Here is a 20,105-nt window from a genome sequence, read left to right as displayed (position 1 = left end):
GATATCAAATTTGATAATTTTACTGAATAAGTGATTGCTGATAATGCAAAGCTTGAAGGGATAATTAACAGCTGCTGACAGACTGCAAAAATATCTCAATAGCCAAATTGTTGGGCCAAATCCAGTAAGGTGAAATTTAATAATGATAGAGAGGTAAAGACTAAAATTAAGTGAGAGGTGGTGAAGACATTAAACAGATAGCAATTTTCCTGAAAAGAGATCTGGACATTTTAATGGACTGCAAATTCAATATGAGTTAACAATGATATGGCAGCTACAAAGCAAGAGAATAATGGGAGATAATTATTCTATTGCCTTCCATTACTTCTGAAATAATGTGTTAATTCTTTGCAGTTTACATGCATAGTTTACACGCAAAGAACATGTATAAGCTGGAGACTATCATGGGAAGGAAAACTAGTATGGTTCATGCCATTATGATTTTTGGTAGAAGGACCTACAGATGATTGCCTATATCCTTTGGGGAGACATAATTGTTTTCAAGTATTCACAGGGTTATAATATGAAAGACTTGTACTGTTTACCCCAAAATCTAGGAGTATGGTTGGAAGTTGCAAAGGAACATATTTAACTTCAATATTGGGAAAGCTGTCCAATAGATAACCAGAAGTGAAATTGCCTTAGAGATGGGTTAGTGTTTTTTCAACTTAAATTCTGGGATTTGTATAACAAGTAGGGAATAAAGTCAGGACTAAGGAATTCTAACCATAAGTCTTTTAACTCAGAGTTCAGGGTCCTTTTCTTGCACTGTGCTGCTGCTTAGGTTGATTAGCGTACTGTTCATTGTGCTATACAATGTCTTAGAATATTCTTTTGGGCCATAAGCAATTTGATTGAAAGCTTAATTTTTATGATTTGTAAAAAATGGTGGCCTAGTTTCTTTATACAGTTTCAAACTTTTAATACCTGATGACTAATGATCCAGGTCCATATTTTAGAAATTAATTATTTTAAGAGTATTTGATTTTGACTATTATTAATGTATTTATTGAAAGCTTAATTTTTATGATTTATAAAAAATGTTGGCCTAGTTTCTTTATACAGTTTCACACTTTTAACACCTGATGACTAATGATCCAGGTCCATATTTTAGAAATTAATTATTTTAAGAGTATTTGATTTTGACTATTATTAATATATTTTTGTAGCAATATAGACATTTATCAAGTGCCTTCTTTGTGTTGGGACAGTAATACCAATGTTTATGCAACACTAAAGTTTGCAAGTCACTTTTTATGTATTATCTTACTTGAACCTCATATATAGGTACTAGAAGTATTATTACCCCCATTTTACAGATGGGGAAACTAAGGCTCAGAAAGATAAATTGTCTTGCCCCTGGTCACACAGTTGGTAATATGTTAGAGCTTGGGTTTAAACTCAGGTATTTCTCCTCCTATGGCCAGCAGTATCTATTAATTATTTCACTGTCTATATAAAGTATGGTTGAAAATAAAGGAGGGATTATGAAGTAGCATCATAGAAATAAATATTTTCCGCATAAATTATGTCATAGAGACACAAAGTATATAGCGTGATGTCTGAATTAAGGGTTTTGTTCTTTGTTTTTTTGGCAATCACAATGGCAGTCTCTTGTATGTCTGTGTATGTCTAGTGGACAGAGCTGACTGGTACAATTAGAAGGACTTTTATCCTGTTTAGTGGCCTTCCCACCCACCCTGTAATTGACAAATGTTTGAAAGGGAAAAATCAAACTTGGTGATTTTAAATTAGAAAATTGTACTGGTTACAGCATTAACTTAAAAGGTGCTGGGTGTTTTACTTTAAGCAAAATCTTTTTGAAAGGCAGCTTATCCTCGTGGATAAGAATGTAAGATTCTCAGAGTTAGGAAACTGGAGATGAATGGGGGAATTACTTCATTTCTTTGAGTGACAATACCTATATTTGTAAAATGGGAATAGTATATTATTTAAACTACCTACCTCATCATTATTGTGTGGAAAGCATCTTAAAAAAAATTAATGTATGCTATAAATATGAGGTGTTTTGTTGTTGTTGTTGATTTTGTTTTTGTTTTTACAAAATCCTGTTGCCTTTACCTCCTGAAAGAGTGTATTTTGAATGCTATCCCTCTATGCTTTTCTCTATGGTTTTAAAAATTAAATTCAGCTAGAAGTTGTTAAGTGCCTGTTATATGCAAAGGATTATGATGGGTGCTAGGGATACTAAGACAAAAATGAAAGTCTCTTCCCTTAAGGAGTTTACATTTTACTTGGATTGGTGGAGACCTTCTCTGTATTGAGTGCCTGGAAAATGGGACACTCTGCCAGTATACAAAATAGCTCTGCAAAATGCTTAGGATTTTGTATGAAATAGATTAAAACCATCTTTTGCTATTTAGGGGATTTCCCCATAGATTCCTTGATGTACTAGGAAGACAGAAGAAGTAGTGTCAAGGAAGAAAAGACTTGAAAAGAACCCTTAGAATTTTTGTAGATGTACAGTTGAGGCAACATATCATAGTTATGTCATTGTATAAATTCCTCATAGAGCACCTAGCCAGATTTTTAGAGGCTCATTTGATTCTTTATATATTTTGTAGATGCAGGGATTGCATTTAGGCTATTTATTATCCCTTGCTCTCATTACATAGGCTAGTTCGCCTTGTTTAAAAATTTTTTTTTTTGTCCTACACATCATTGATATTGTCTTTTACATAATTTTTCACATGAGAAATAGTCTTGGCAGTATTCTTTAGCTGTTTATATCTGTCATCCATATTTTCATTTTCCTTTGGGTCATCTGTAATTTTGGTTCTTGTGGTGTTTCGTGTTTGTAGCCAAATAACATCCCTGGGAGAATATTGGTTAAAAAAATGGGCTTTGGTAGCAAAGAATAATTTTCTTGAGATCATTGAACTTGCTGTGCATTTTCTCAAATGTAATTTAGCTTACCTCTCCTTCAGTTCTTGCTGAGCTTATTATTCATACATATACACATATGTAATATGTAAGTGACTAATAATGGGCACATTATAATCTGAACAATGTTCATTTTATTTTGATTGTACTTTTTGAAAAAGCCTTCTTGTATACTAAGGCTTGATGAAATTAGTATATCATCTGTGAAAAGGAGTTTTTGAAGAGCCTTACCATCTGCAGAGAATATTTCCTTTATTTGGCCTATATATTTTATATGTACTTATTGGTTTGCATATTATTTCCTCTATTATAATGTAAGCTCCTTGAAGACAGGAACTGCTTGCATTTTTGCCTCTCGGTATTTCCCAGTGCCTTGCATATTATAAATGTTTAATAAATACTTGTCAATTGTTTGCTTAGTTATATTCTTTCTAAATTGTGGTCTCTAGAATTGAACACAGTGCTTTAGTGTGGTTTGATCAAGACAGAGTGTAATAGAATTGTAAGCTTTTATCTTTTAAATGCCACATTATCTTTTTTCTAGGAGTTCAGTACCTGTCTCACCATCTTCTTTATTCCTGATCTTATTCTAATACATGGGCAGGTCAGTTTCCATGTTAATATCCCTCAAATGACCTCATTTTATAGTTTACCAGGTTTCTCAGCTACTAGGATCTACCTCCTTATTATACCTCAGCCACACAGAGACAGCTGCCCCTAATCTTATCATCATTATTTCTAATTATTCTACTTTCATGGTATTTTAACTCTGAGATGGCTCTATTTGACTATAACCTCGTGTTGCTTCAGCTTTCCTGGTGTCCCTCTTCAACCATCATCCATCCTTAGCACAACTTTGTTATTGAACTTTCTGCTTTCCTAGGGCATCATCTTTTGCCTTATTTTCTTCCTTTCAAATGTTTTTATTCCATAGTTCAGCTTTCCACTGCATCCTAGCCTTGAGTAACTTGGCTCCTTCACCTTCTTATTCTTTTCCAGATTCCACTTGTGGATTAATCTCACCTTATGCCTTTTGCATGTCTGCTTAATTATTGGAGGAAGACATGCCTGCTGACTGGTTTCACTAAAATTTTGTTATTTCAACTAGGTCTTTATTGCTTCACATCAGTCCCTTTATTTATTTATTTATTTTTGATCAGTTCTCTTTTGCATTCTACACAGCAACTGGTTCAAACCTTTTTTCTTCTCAAAACACCTATGTCAAACACTTATATCACTACCTCCTTACTCCATTTGAAGAGTGGGCCCTGCTTCAGACTTTTCTGAAAAAATGGAAACTCCGCATCATTTACTTTCTTTTCTCCACAATTTCATACTTCAAATTCCTCTCTGCCGTACTCTTTCCTTTTTTGTTCTCTCTCTGTCTCTCTGTGTCTGTCTGTCTTTCTTTTTTTGAGAGACAATTGGGATTAAGTGACTTGCCCGGCCTTGAACAGCTAGTAAGTGTTAAGTGTCTAAGGTTGTATTTAAACTCAGTTCCTCCTGACTCTTGAGCCAGTTCTCTTTTCACTGGGAAATCTAGTTGTTCCCTCTCTTTATTTTCTCTAGTCTCTGAGATTGAGATGGCATTTCCAACCCTTCTACTTGTGTATTTGATCCCATTACCTCCAATATCCTCTGGGAATTTGCCCTTCCTAATTTTTAGACTCTTCTTATCCCTGGATCTTTTTGTTGTTATTATTTACAAACATGTCTATACCTTCTCTTTCCATCTTTAAAAAAATATCACTTGATTTCAAGCTATCTTTCTGTCTCTCTCCTTCCTCTTGTAGCCAAATTTCTAGAAAAAGCTGTCTATACTTACTGCTTGGCACAGAGTAAGTCCTTAATATATACTTATTAACTGCCTGACTGACTTCTTCACCTCTAATTTCTCAGCCTTTCAGAATCTGGTTTCTGTTCCTACTTCTCAATTAAAACTGCTCTCTCTAAAGTTATTAATGATCTCTTTATTGAGTTTTTTTTTTTTTTTTCATTCTTTACCTATCTGTAGCATTAGACACTAATGATTACTCTTTTCTTTTCAGATCTTCTTCTCTCTGGGTTTTTATGACATTATTTTATTATTCTCTTGTTATATATCAGACCATTTTACTACCTCTTGTAAGTTCTTCCTTCATGACCTGCCGGGTAATCATGAGCATAACCCCAGTTCTGTTCTGAGATTTCTTCACCTTTATCTACTCTCTTTAACTCAAAGGGATTCCATCTCTATGCAGATTAAATCCTAAATCTACATATCCAGTGCTCATGTTTCTTTTGAGTTCCATTCTTGCATTTCCAATTGCTTTTTTAGAATTTCAACCTACATTTTCCATAGGCATTTTAAAGTCAAACATTCAAAATAGACTAATTTTATTTCCCTTTAACTCTCATTATCCTTCAGACTTTATATTGTATTCTTCCAGTTATCCATATTTACAAACTTTGAATCATCTTTGAAACTTTACTTTCTTCACTCAAGCTCTCTCTCTACCTCCATTCGATTATTTGACAAATTTTCTTGATTCTTGTTTCTCAACATCTTTTATATCTATACTCTTATAGCTACTCATGGCATAACCATTCTAGAACAGGCCTTTCCTTACTTCTTGCTCATATTATTTCAATAGCTTCCTAATTGATCTTCTTGGATTTAGTCTCTTTGATCTCTGTTCCTTCATCTGATTTATTTATAGGAACCTTTCTTTCCTGATTTTTTTCAAATAACTTTGGAATTTTGGCTTTGCAAGTTTGATGAAATTCAGATGTAAATCCATCTGGTCCCAGGTAAGTTGTTGCTTTTTAAATTTTGGTGCTGACTCTCTTCAACAGTGAGATGATTCAGACCAGTTCCAATGATCTTGTGATGAAGAGAACCATCTACACCCAGAGAGAGGACTGTGGGAACTGAGTACTGTTCACAACATAGCATTTTCACTCTTTTTTGTTGTTTGTTTGCATTTAATTTTCTTTCTCATTTTTTCCTTTTTCATTTGATTTTTCTTGTGCGGCAAGATAATTGTATAAATATGAATGCATATATTGGATTTAACATATATTTCTACCATGTTTAATATATTGGATTACTTACCATTTAGGGGAGGGAGTGGGGGAAAGAGAAGGAAAATTGGAACAGCAAGGGTTAATGTTGAAAAATTATCCATGCATATGTTTTGAAAATATAAAATTTTAATAAAAAAGTAAAAAAACCCGAATAGGTTTAAAAAAAAAAAGCAACACTTTATGGCTTGTTCATTTTTTATTTTTTTTAGATTGAGTTATTTAAAAATTAATTTCTTGTTATTTTAATTTAGATATTTTATATCTTAAAAATTTGTCCATTTTATTTGTCAAAACAACAAACATTTACTAAGCTATTGATAATGTGCTAGGCATTATGCTAAACACTGTCATCATTATTGAGGCATATAAGTGGCATAGTGGATAGGATGCTAAATTGAGATCAAAACTGGGCAAAGGTTTAAATATGAAATGTGGAGGATTGGAGATGGTTATGGTAAGAGATCTGAGAAGGCAATATAGTTGATATGGTATTTGAGCGGACCCTGAAGGATGAATAGTACTTCAATTGATGGAGAAGGGCATTCTAGACATAGTAATGACATAAAACTGTGAAAGTAGGAAAGTATATGTGTTCGGAATAGAGTGAGTACAATTGGGCATAAGCATGCTGAAAGGAAATAATTTTGAGACAAGACTTAGGAGCACTGACTTGGGAGTCATTACTCTTAACTAATTTTTTGCCTATTTGGGGAAAGAGTTTCCTCATCTGTTAAAGGACAAATTGAATTAGATGCTTTCTAAGGTTTCTTCCAGATCAAAAACTTTTGACTCCAATATAAATGATAACTATTAATGTTTTTCATTCTTCTTTTCAACCTCATTTTATTAAATGCCTACTATGTATTAAGTATTATCTTTAGAGCCTATGAATGACATATAGATGGTTAAGAAATGATTTTTTTTTCTCTCTAGGACCTAAAATCTAAGTAGATGATGCCTTTTGCGCAGAATATGTTTTCTTTATTTTAGGGAACTCCCACATATAGAAACTATCTCTATCAATCCTTATTGTGATCTGTTATTAACTTAGTAGCTGAATCTGAGGCACATGGAAATTAACTGAATTGTGTTATAGCTATTAAGTGTTGAGACAATATTTGATCCAAGTCTTCCTGACTTCAAACCTAGTACTTCATCTTTTACTTCAGAGGCCCACAACATTCCTGATTGTTAAAAGTAATTGGAAAGTAGTTAATAAAGGAAATAAAAATACTAAAATACAGTATTAAAAATATAGTATAGATAATGTTACTGTGTAGTTTCCTAAGTCAATATGTAGCCCAAAGATGTCCTCATTTCTGTTAAAATTTGACATTGCTACTTTATACCATACATTATATATACTATATTCTCAGAGGAATACAGTGTGCAAAAAACATGCAATATGATACAAATGGTTGATATACATCTGTATATCTGTATATACCAAAAATGTAATTTTTTTTATCTAGGAATATTCCTTTCATGGTCACAGACTATAATTCTGATATTACATTGTGGATGCATATTCAGTAGCTGTGGTCCCCACTAAGCTTACTCTCATAGTATAGCCTTCAGGAACCCAAGAAGGTCATCTGCATACCATGGTGAAGTATTGGAGTAAAGTTTCAGTAGAACACAATGTATATTGACTAATAAAGAAGATGATATGGTCACAGAAGTACAAAGTACTATGTAGGAACACAGAAAGGAAACATGGTTTTTGTTGTAAAGATCAAGAAAGACTTTTTAGAGGAATTTGCATTTGACCTGTGTTTTGTAAAGATGGTTAGGATTTCAAAAGCAAATAGTGAAACTGGAGGGAGTGGGGAGGTTTAAAGAGGGAAAAAATAGTAATTTAACTAATAGAAATGTCATAAGCCAGGAAAGCCCTAAGGATATATGAGGTAGTAGGTGAGTTTGGCTACTGATAGGCATTGTAGCATTACTCTTCTTTTCTTCTGTCTTTTCAGGTTGGATACCTTGCTTTTTATTATAACTCTGAAACCGCTTAAATGAAGCTTGATATAATAACAAAAATCTTGGACTGGCGTGAGTTAAAGTAGGGAGACTAATTAGGAGACTATTGTAGTAGTCTAGGCAAGAGGTGTGATGATGGTCCAAACCATAGTGGTCATGTTTTAGGTTCATGCCAAGAACCTGGAAATAGGCCAGGCAGAATAACAACAATAGAATCTTTTAAACTTAATCCTCCAACTTCCCCTCCCCCCCAAAAAACAGTCCCAAAACAAACAACATATTTGTTAATACACTACAAGAAGCTTCCCTCTTTTTATTTCAGGCCTATCTGGTAACAGATTGAAAGGACAAGACCCTATTTTCCTCTCCTTCCTCTGAAGCTTAAGAGGACTTGATCATTCAATAAGAACTGGACTCAGGTGCTAAAAATGTGGAAAATAAGATTTAGAACTAGAAGGGGTTTTGGACCTTATGTAGTCCATTTTTTTCATTTTATAGGAGGAGGAAGCAGGTCTTGATAAGTGAAGTTACTTGATCAGGGCCTTAGAAGTAATGAGTAGCAGCATTTGGATTTGAGTCTAGATCCTTGGCTTCAGATTCAGGACTGTTTCCATCATATTGCACTGGCAGACCTTCATTCCTCTTTGTCCTTTACCTTCTTCACTTATCCCACTACCCATGATTGTAGCTTCAGATACCCAGGAAAGGAAAATATTAGTGAGTAAAGGGGATAAGCTCACAATTTCTCTTTTGAGCACTATACTTGCATACAGATATGTCACATATGTGTTTGTATTAAATTTCCCTTTAGAACATCAATTCATTAATGTTCTTAGGTTTTTTTTTTTGTTTGTTTGTTTTGTTTTATTTTGTGTTCGGGGGTGGGGATGGGAGGGAGTTGAAGTGAAGTAATTAATTCATAAGAATTTGTGACTGCAACTGCTGTGTTTCAGCTATCCAGCAGGAGGAGCAGTTCTCATGTGGAATATGACAAATGACCTATATTTATGAAAGTGACAAAAGTGATCACTACCTGTTTGTGTCACGTGCTACAACAAGGTCATCATTGAGATTTAGGTGCTGTCTGTTTTTAAAATTGATTAATGTCATTTTAACTTCTATTGATAATATATCTTCAGAAATAATATTAAGTAGACTGTACAAGCAAAATCATTAGCAAGAAAGCACCAAAGATTGCAACCCCCCAAACAAGATCATAAAATAAACACAATAGAAACAAATCATAATGCTCCCAAAACAAGTAAACTAGCATTAGTAAATCAGAATTAAACAATTATAAATTCAACTAATCTGGATATTTACTAACTGATAAAAGACATGAAAACCACATGCATTAATTTTACCTAAGGTAGAACTGACATCCATTATCTTTATCATGGATTTTGCTGCCATCTTATAGCTTTACACAGTTGAAATCTCAATGCTTTTATTTATGATTTTTTTTCTCCCCTCATTTTATATCACTCATCTTTGTCTTCTTTTAAAAAAATATTAGTTGCTCCTTATGGCTCAATAATATTCTATAACAGATAACATTCCACATTTTATTTAGCTTTTTTTCAGTTCCTAGGCACAGGATTTGTTTCCAATTTTTCCTTTTTCAGATAGTAATGCTATGACTTTTTGTATAAATGTATGCTTTTCTCCTGTTAATAAATGTAAATTGGTCTCTCAGTTCCCTTACAGTTTTGTCACCTTCAGTATAGATCACCTCTGCATGCTTAGTCTGTTCCACTTGCTTTTCCTACCTTTGTTCTCTTGTGTGATTTGTTTAGTCTAAAAGTAGATCTAGTACTGGGATACAGTGTCTAAGAGAAAATTTTACTGTTCTTGTTTTTGTTATAAAAATATTTGCAGATCTTTTCTATCTTTCATCTACTTATTATTTTTCTAGTTTTATTTTTAAAAGTCCTTGGGAGCAGCTTGATTATGTAGTGGAGTCAGGAATATCTGAGTTCAAATTTGGCTTCAGATAATAATTAGTTCTGTGACCCTGGGCAAGTCATTTAACCTTTTTATTTCATTTTTCTTGTCTGTAAAATGAGCATCATAATAGCATTTACCTCCCAGGATTGTTATGAGGATCTAATGAGATAATATTTATAAAGTACTTAGCATGCTGCCTAGTCTATAATGGATGCCATGTGAATGTAAAATTGTTGTTTTTGTTATTATAAAATACTATTAACATTTTTTAAAAAGACTAAATGAACACTGGACTAAATCAACCATTTTGTCCATATATGTGTTTTTGGTCAGCAGAGTAATCTGGTAAGAACATATAGGTCTTTCAATTCATAAGCAATTCTTGACCCCTGTTCCATATTTTCATGTCAAAGTATTTGTAACTGTTGACCTTTAGAATCTGGTATGGCCATCTTAATAATTAAAATTAAATGAGTCCTAAAAAGAAATACCAGGCACTATACTAAATTCTGGGGCTAAAAGGAAAGGCAAATAATAATAAGAATAATCTTTGCCCAAAAGAAGCCTATATTCTAAAAAGGGTCTAGTCACAATGTCTAAATCAATATTGGAGTCATAGTAAATGCCATAGAAATTTTAAAATTCAAATTCAATTTCAATTTTTAAGGATTTACTGTGTTGATGGCATTGTTGAATGAATGAATCAATAAAATACTACTCAAATATGAAAGAAAAAAACCACTGCTGTTTCCACCGATCAAGAAGAAATTTTAAGAGTCATTAGACCATCTGAATTCCATAATTAAAAATGAACCTAAATACATATGTCAAGAAATCTTAAAACAAACTGTTGAGTTCTATCAGAACCAGAGGACAAAGTAGAAACAAAAAGACCAACTGGAAAAAAACATTGAAAATAAGAACTTCTAAAAGTTCTTATGATTGACAAAATCTAGAGTTTTTAGTCAAAGGAAAATACCCCCAAAAATAAAGAATTCAAATGCCAAGGAACCACACCAAGATCATATGATTTTAGGAGTATGATTTAAAGGAGTAGAGAAATGGAAATAAAATTTGCCAGGATGTGAGAGATAATAGACAAAATTATTTACCCAACAAAACTAAATATAATTCTACAAAGGAAAAAATGAACTAAGCATTCCTAAAGAATAGAGCTGTACAGAAACTTTGAAATTCAAATACAGAAATTAAGAGAAACACAAAAAGGTAGACACAAATGAACAATATTATAATGGAATAAACAATAACATTCAAATACAAAGAGATGATACATATATCTGCTCTCAATCTTATCATTATTATGAGTCAGAAAGGAAGTCTCTTTCTCGGCTCTTATTGCCAAGGCTAGAGTTTCTAGTACTATATTGAATAGTAATGGTGATAGTGGGCAACCTTGTTTCACTCCTGATCTTACAGGGAAAGGTTCTAGTTTATCACCATTACATATGATGTTTACTGAAGGTTTTAAATATATGCTCCTTATTATTTTAAGGAATAGTCCATTTATTCCTATACTCTCAAGCGTTTTTAGTAGGAATGGATGTTGGATTTTATCAAATGCCTTTTCTGCATCTATTGAGATGATCATATGGTTTTTATTAATTTGATTATTAATATGGTCAATTATACTAATAGTTTTCCTAATATTAAACCATCCCTGCATTCCTGGTATAAATCCCACTTGGTCATAGTGTATTATCCTGGGGATGATTTTCTGAAGTCTATTTGCTAATATCTTATTTAAGATTTTAGCATCAATATTCATTAAGGAAATTGGTCTATAGTTTTCTTTCTCAGTTTTCGATCTACCTGGTTTAGGTATCAGTACCATGTCTGTGTCATAGAAGGAATTTGGTAGGACTCCTTCAATCCCTATTTTTTCAAATAGTTTACATAGCATTGGAGTTAGTTGTTCTTTAAATGTTTGGTAGAATTCACCTGTAAATCCATCTGGTCCTGGGGACTTTTTCTTAGGAAGTTGGTTAATAGCTTGGTCTATTTCTTTTTCTGAGATGGGACTATTTAAACTACTTACTTCTTCCTCTGTTAATCTGGGCAAGCTATATTTTTGAAGGTATTCTTCCATTTCATTTAAGTTATCGAATTTATCGGCATAAAGTTGAGCAAAGTAGCTCCTAACTATTGTTCTAATTTCCTCTTCATTAGTGGTGAGTTCACCCTTTTCATTTTCAAGACTATCAATTTGCTTTTTCTCTTTCCTTTTTTTAATCAGGTTTACTAAGGGTTTGTCTATTTTGTTGGTTTTTTCATAAAACCAACTCTTAGTTTTATTAATTAATTCAATAGTTTTTTTACTTTCAATTTTATTAATCTCACCTTTTATTTTTTGAATTTCAAGTTTTGTGTTTGTCTGGGGGTTTTTAATTTGTTCCTTTTCTAGCAATTTTAGTTGTAAACCCAATTCGTTGGCCCTCTCTTTCTCTATTTTATGCAGGTAGGCCTGTAGAGATATAAAACTTCCCCTAATTACTGCTTTGGCTGTATCCCACACATTTTGGTATGATGTCTCATTATTGTCATTTTCTTGGGTGAAGTTATTAATTATGTCTATGATTTGCTGTTTTACCCAATCATTCTTTAGTATAAGATTATTTAGTTTCCAATTATTTTTTGGTCTATTTTCCCCTGGCTTTTTATTAAATGTTATTTTGATTGCATTATGGTCTGAAAAGGATGCATTTACTATTTCTGCCTTACTGCATTTGATTTTGAGGTTTTTATGCCCTAGTATATGATCAATTTTTGTATAGGTTCCATGAACTGCTGAGAAGAAAGTATATTCCTTTCTGTCTCCATTTAGCTTTCGCCAAAGATCTATCATATCAAACTTTTCTAGTATTTTATTTACCTCTTTGACTTCTTTCTTATTTATTTTGTGGTTTGATTTATCTAATTCTGAGAGTGCAAGGTTGAGATCTCCCGCTATTATAGTTTTGCTATCTATTTCCTCTTGCAGCTCTCTTAATTTCTCTTTTAAGAATTTAGATGCTGCACCACTTGGTGCATACATGTTTAATATTGATACTGCTTCACTATTGATGCTTCCCTTTAGCAGGATATAATGCCCTTCCTTATCTCTTTTAATTAGATCAATTTTTGTTTTTGCTTGATCTGAGATGAGGATGGCTACTCCTGCTTTTTTGGTTTTGCCTGAAGCATAATAGATTCTGCTCCACCCTTTTACTTTTAGTTTGAATGTCTCATCCTGTTTCAGGTGTGTTTCCTGTAAACAACATATAGTAGGATTCTGACTTTTAATCCAGTCTGCTAACTGCTTCCTCTTTATGAGGCAGTTTGCCCCATTCACATTTATGGTTAGAAGGACTAATTCTATATTGCTTGCCATCCTATTAACCCCTGCTTATGCTTTTCCCCTTTCCTTCCCTTTTACCCTCCTATCCAGTATTAAACTGGTAAACACCACTTGCTTTTCACAGCCCTCCCTTTTTAGGATCCCTCCCCCACCTTAAAGATCCTCCCCTTATTTTACCCCTTTTCCTCGAAATTACTGTATTCCCTTCCCCTTAGCTTACTCCTTCCCTTTCACTTTTCAATGAAGTGGAAGAAGTTTCACCATAAATCGAATATGTCTATTGATACACGCTATGTTCATCTCCCTCCTTTCTTTCTCTCAGATATAATAGGTTACCTTTGCCTCTTCATGAGATGTAGTACCACCACTTTGTACTTTTTTATGATATAATCTCCTTTCCACCTCTATTTTCTAAGACAAATTGTACATATGTTCTTTACATATTTTTTTGACAGAAGTATAGTTCTCAAGATTTCTTTTTACCTTTTTTAGAAGTCTCTTGAGTTCTGTATTTGAAGATCAAACCTCTTATGTAGGTCTGGTTTTTTCATCAAAAATAGATGGAATTCATTTATTTCGTTAAATGTCCATCTTCTTCCCTGGAAAACGATGCTCATTCTTGCTGGGTAAGTTATTCTTGGCTATAATTGACTTTAATTGACTTTAATCTATAAGAATTGACTTTAATCTATAAGAAATCAAGCCATTCTCCAATTGATAAATGGTCAAAGGATATGAACAGACAATTTTCAGATGATGAAATTAAAACTATTTCCACTCATATGAAAGAGTGTTCCAAATCACTATTGATCAGAGAAATGCAAATTAAGACAACTCTGAGGTATCATTACACACCTGTCAGATTGGCTAAGATGACAGGAACAAATAACGATGAATGTTGGAGGGGCTGTGGGAAAACTGGGACACTGATGCATTGTTGGTGGAGTTGTGAAAGAATCCAACCATTCTGGAGAGCAATCTGGAATTATGCCCCAAAAGTTATCAAAATGTGCATACTCTTTGACCCAGCCATACTACTACTGGGCTTATACTCCAAGGAACTACTAAAGAAGGGAAAGGGACCTGTATGTGCCAAAATGTTTGTGGCAGCCCTTTTCATAGTGGCTAGAAGCTGGAAGATGAATGGATGTCCATCAATTGGAGAATGGTTGGGTAAACTATGGTATATGAATGTTATGGAATATTACTGTTCTATAAGAAATGACCAACAGGAGAAATACAGAGAGGCTTGGAGAGACTTACATCAACTGATGCTGAGTGAAACGAGCAGAACCAGAAGATCATTATACACTTCAACAATGATACTGACGAGGATGTATGCTGATGGAAGTGGATTTCTTCAACATAGAGAAGAGCTAATCCAATTCCAATTGATTAATGATGGACAGAACCAGCTACATCCAGAAAAGGAACACTGGGAAATGAATGTAAACTGTTATTTTTACCTTCTGAATCCAATTCTTCCTGTGCAACAAAAAATTCGGTTCTACACACATATATTGTATCTAAATTATACTGTAATATATTTAAACATATATAAGACTGCTTGCCATCAGGGGGAGGGGGTTGGGGGAGGAAGGGAAAAAAATCTGAATAGAAGTAAGTGCAAGGGATAATGTTGTAAAAAATTACCCATGCATATGTACTGTCAAAAAATGTTATAATTATAAAATAAAATAAAAAATTTAAAAAAAAAAAAAAAAAAAAAAAAAAAAAAAAAAAAAAAAAGAAAAGGAAAGGTCTAATTAGACAATGCCCTAGGAAATTATTCTCTTATGTCCTTGATGATCTTAAGGGAAAAAAGAATAAAATTTAGGAAGGGGAAGAGGGAGGAAAGAAAGGTTAGGAAAAATTATCTCAAACAGGATGCATAAGTGAACATCTATCCAAAGAAAGAGAAGTGGGGAAGAATGCATAGTTTTTTATAGCCCTTTGGGCATAGTTCCAAATTACTTTCTAAAATATTGGATTATTCAGGTAAGTATTTTTGCTATGAGATATCTACATTTGCTTTTTCAGTTTTGAATTTTTTTCCTTAATATTTCTTATTGTCTCACAGAGTCATTTGGCTTTTAAATGATCTAGTCCAATTTCTAGGGAGTTGGTGCCTTAGACAAGGTTTTTGTCTAACAAGCTGTTAATCCCCTTTCCAATTCTTTTTTCTAAAACTTTCACTTATTTTCCTATTTTTTTTTCCTTTGTAACTCTCATTTGTTTTTCATAATCACTTTTCAGAACTTTTTAAAACAATGACAACAAAACTCTTGCTTAATCTCTTTTAGGAATTTTCTTTGAATTTGTGCCCAAGTTGCGTTTTGCTTTGAGACTTTTTTTTAGATATTTTGGAGTCATTCTCTTCTTCCAGGTTGTGTCTTGAGCATCCTTTTTACCATAGTAGCTTTTTATGGTGGGTTTTTTTGATTTGGTCATTCTAACCTGCTTCTTGACATTGAACTTAATAATAGGGCTGGGTTCTACATGCTTCTGGAGGGAATCCTTTTGCTACTTTCTTAAGATACTGAGTGTTATGTTTTTTCAGGATCTTAGGAACAGTTCTGTCTGGGGAACTGTAATCTTTCAGTGCTTCCAATAGGCTAATCTAAGGCAAATTTGGTCATTCCAATCTCCCACCCTTTTATTCTGGTCTGAGCTCTGCAAGTTCTTGCCTTGAGTTTGGGTCTGAACAACAGTAGGGGGCTAATTACTGTTATTATCAGTCAGCTAGAAAACTCTTTTGGTTCAGAATGACCATGGATTTTAAGCAAACTTTAAGCTTGCCTTTGTTCTCAAGATTCCTACCCCTGTTATTCCTTGTGATTGAACTAGAAGTTTGAACTAAGACCTTGTTTTTGCTTCTGACTTCAGAGTTACATGGCACCTGTTTACTTCTTAACTTGTTTCTCCCTTAGGTCCACATCATCTAGAGCCTTGAGCCTCTCCTTACCCTGAAACATTACCCTGGTTGTAGGTGCTCTTTCATTCTGCCATGGGTCTGAAATCTAAAACGGGGTAGCAGGAAACAAAGCTGCCAGTTGATACCTCTTTCTGAACATTGTCCCTCTTTGTAACTGGGATCTCTTCTTGCTCTGCTGTATAGCCTCTCACTGGACACTGGAATTCTTTACTATGGCACATTCCTTACCAGGACTCCATTATCAATGTCTACAGATTTCTTTGTCTCCCTTTGCCATCCTGGGAAAATGATTCACTGTGACCCTTTCTTAGATTTCCTCATCAAAATTTGTTCTGATTGCTCTAACCATTCTGGAGAGCAGTTTGGAAATATGCCCACAGGGCTATCAAACTGTGCATACCCTTTGACTCAGAAGTATTTCTACTGGGCTTATATCCCAAAGAGATCATAAAGGAGGGAAAGGGACCACAACATGTGCAAAAATATTTGTATTAGCTCTTTTTATAGTGGCAAAGAACTAGAAATTGAATGGATGCCCATCAGTTGGAGAATGGCTAAATAAGTTTATTATATAAATATTATGAAATATTGTTTCATAAAAAATGATCATCAGGATCATTTCAGAAAGACCTGGAGAGACTTACATGAACTGATGTTAAATAAACTATATATGCTAAATAAAACATAAACTGATGAAGTAAGTACAACCAAGAGCACATTGTACACAGCAATAATAAGATTATACAATGATCAATTCTGTTTGATGTGGCTCTTTTCAACAATGAGGTGATTGAAGTTAATTTTAATAGACTTGTGATGGAGAGAGCCATCTGCATCCAGAAAAGGGACTGTGGAGACTTAATGTGGATTACAGTATATATTTTCAATTTTTTTATTGTTTGCTTGCCTTTTTGTTTCTCATTTTTTTTCCCTGATCTGATTTTTCTTTTGGAGCATGATAAATATGGAAACATGTAAAGAAAAATCGCATATGTTTAACAAATATTGGATTACTTCTGGGGGAGGGAGTGGGGGGGAAGGAGAAAAATCTGGAATACAAAGTTTTGTAAGGGTGAATATTGAAACCTATTTTTGCATTTTGAAAATAAAAAGCTATTATTAAAAACAAATAAACTTGTTCTGATGTGTTTTCTAGATCTGTTTGGAGACATTTTAGGGCAAGAGATCACTGTATTCCTTCCTATTACTCTGCTTAGAAAAAAAAGAAGTCTTAAATAATTTTGGAAAGTCATTGTGCATGGCAGGACTATGTCAATAAGATAAAAATATTACTTTCATTTATAGATCTAGTGTGTTATCAAACAAATAAGTGGTTACTTTATGGGACTAGAAAATAATGAAATTTATTTATAGGACAAAAGGTCTAGAATCTCAGGGGAATAAGGAAATAAAAAAGTAGGAATGAAATCATATCACTGCCTTACCCCCAACATATCATAAGGCAGTAATTATCAACTCGTTAGTTATTATATAAAAAAATAGAAAACTCAATCAGTGGAACAGGCTAGATAAGCCAGATCTAGAAACACTTTCACACAGTATCGCAGTGTTAAATAGATTACAAACTACAGAAGGAATGACTTCCTATTTGATAAGAACTGTTGGTAAAACTGAAAAAGTTTGGCAAAAAAAAAAAAAAAAATTAACATGTTATATTTTCTGACATAGTAAACACTAGTGTTTTCATCACCTAAATATATGAGGGCATATCTTTAAAAAATTAGAGAACAGGAGATGCCATTTAAATCGATGGCAAGGAAGTGAGGTATTAAAGCTAGAGATGATCATAAAAGAGAAACTATTACAATACTGATTGCATAAAATTAAGCTTTTGTATGACATGTTATTTATCAGAAATAAGAAGAAATGACTGAGTAGAGGAAAAAAACCTTTTGCATCAAAAATGTTTGATAAAGTTCTGGTTTCTAACATATATCCCCCAAAATGAATGAATGTAGAAGATTAAAAACAATTTGTTGATATCTTTTATATGCACATGCGATTTTAGCTCAGCAGCAAATCAAAAGGCCTTTGCTTTATCATATGGTAAGTTTCCAAGAAGTAATTATACAATTCCTTCACATACTCTGAATCGGAGAGCTGGGCTTCTCCATTATCAATTATTAGGCTTTTCTAGAAATAGGGTCTTCAAATGTGCATACTCCTAAGAGATCAAAACTTATCCCTCATCATGCAGTATTCTACTTTAACAGAAAAGTAGAGAAGCAAAATGTCACATATGCAATCATACAGTGGATTTTCCTGTTTAACTATTTTTCTTTGTTATGAGGCAGATCCGTTGTGGGGGAGGAGGGAGGAAGGGATTAGTTTGAGAGGTGACCATGATATAATAAAGAAATGACTTTTAAAGGAGAACTCATGCCTGACTAATGTCTTTTTTTATTTTTATTTTTATTTTTTTGATAAGGTTCTTAGACTGGTAAGTCAGGAAAATGCTGTAACAATAATGTATTTAAATTTCAGCAAAGTGTTTTATGTTATTCTTATAGATAAGTTGGAGAGATGTGTGTTAGAGAATGACTAATTAGGTGAATTTAGAGTTGCATGAATCGCACAAATCAAAGAATTGCCATTAATGGATTGAAGTTATAGGGAAGGACCAGCTGTACTGGGATATATCTGCAATCTGTCTGACTCTTTATTGTCCATCATTTTAACAAATAAATTAGATGAAGGCATAGAAAACATGTTAAATGTAGATGATGTGTTGCTAGGAGGATAGTTAAGTCATTGGATGATGATCTTTATTTAAAAAGTCTTGACAGACCAGAACCATGTTCTGAATTAGAGAATATGAAATTTAATAGGATAAAGTTGTATGCTTTCATACTTCATAAAATTACATGATTGGATAGCAGTTTCTATATAAAAGATTTGGAGATTTTGGTGGACTATATCCTTAATATGAACCAACAGCAATATCTATCATTCAAAAAAATAGCAATGTCTTTGGCTACAGTAAGTGTCCAGAAGATGATGATTTGAATATTATCCTAGTTAGAATTTACCTGGAGTATTGTGTTCAGATCTAGAGGTCAGATTTTAGAAGAGAATCTAGATGGTAGTGATTAACTAGAAAAGGATGACTAGGAGGGAAGAGGACTGAAAAATATATTATAGAAGTAGCATTAAAAGAACCAAGGGTGCTCAGAGAAGAAAAGACTTGGAAGGCCCTGAGGGATACATAATAATAGTTTTCAAGTATTTGAAAGGCAAACATGGGGAAAGGGATTAGACTTATTTTGCTTGGCTCTAGACTGCAAAATAACAATGAGTAGAAGTCAATAAAGAGGCAATTAAATAGGCTTCTTGAGGTGTCATTGGGTTTTCAGTATTTGTTAGATGACAGCTTGTCAGAAATAACAAGTATTTATTCATCATGTATCATATACCAGGCACTGCACCAGATTTAGGGGATATAAGTACAAAGAATAAAATAATCCCTACTTACAAGGAGCTTAACATTCTAATGAAGAAGATGACAAGTATATCTGTAAATAAAAAATAAGTAGATAAATATAAAATAGTTGGGGAGAGAAGGCATTAGCAGTTAGGGGGAATCAGAAAATACTTCATGCAGAAGATGTTTAAGCTGCTGCTTATAAAGGGACACTAAAATGGAAGGAAGGAAGGAGTGGGACAGACAGTGAAAAAGGGATGGAAACGAAAGTATCTTTTGTGAAATAAGGCCAAATCAGTTGGATCACAGAGTACTGGAAGGGGTGGGGCAATATCTAATGAGTCTGGAAACGTAGGTTGGGGCCAGGTTGTGTAGTACTTTTTGAAAGCTGAACAGAGGAGTTTATTTATTTTTTTCATTTAGAATTTTTTTTCCCACGGTATGTATGCATGAGTAATTTTAAAAAATAATATTAT

Source organism: Sminthopsis crassicaudata, chromosome 1, assembly GCF_048593235.1.
Source record: "Sminthopsis crassicaudata isolate SCR6 chromosome 1, ASM4859323v1, whole genome shotgun sequence".
Lineage (NCBI taxonomy): Eukaryota > Metazoa > Chordata > Mammalia > Dasyuromorphia > Dasyuridae > Sminthopsis > Sminthopsis crassicaudata.
Note: the sequence above shows the minus strand (reverse complement) of the source record.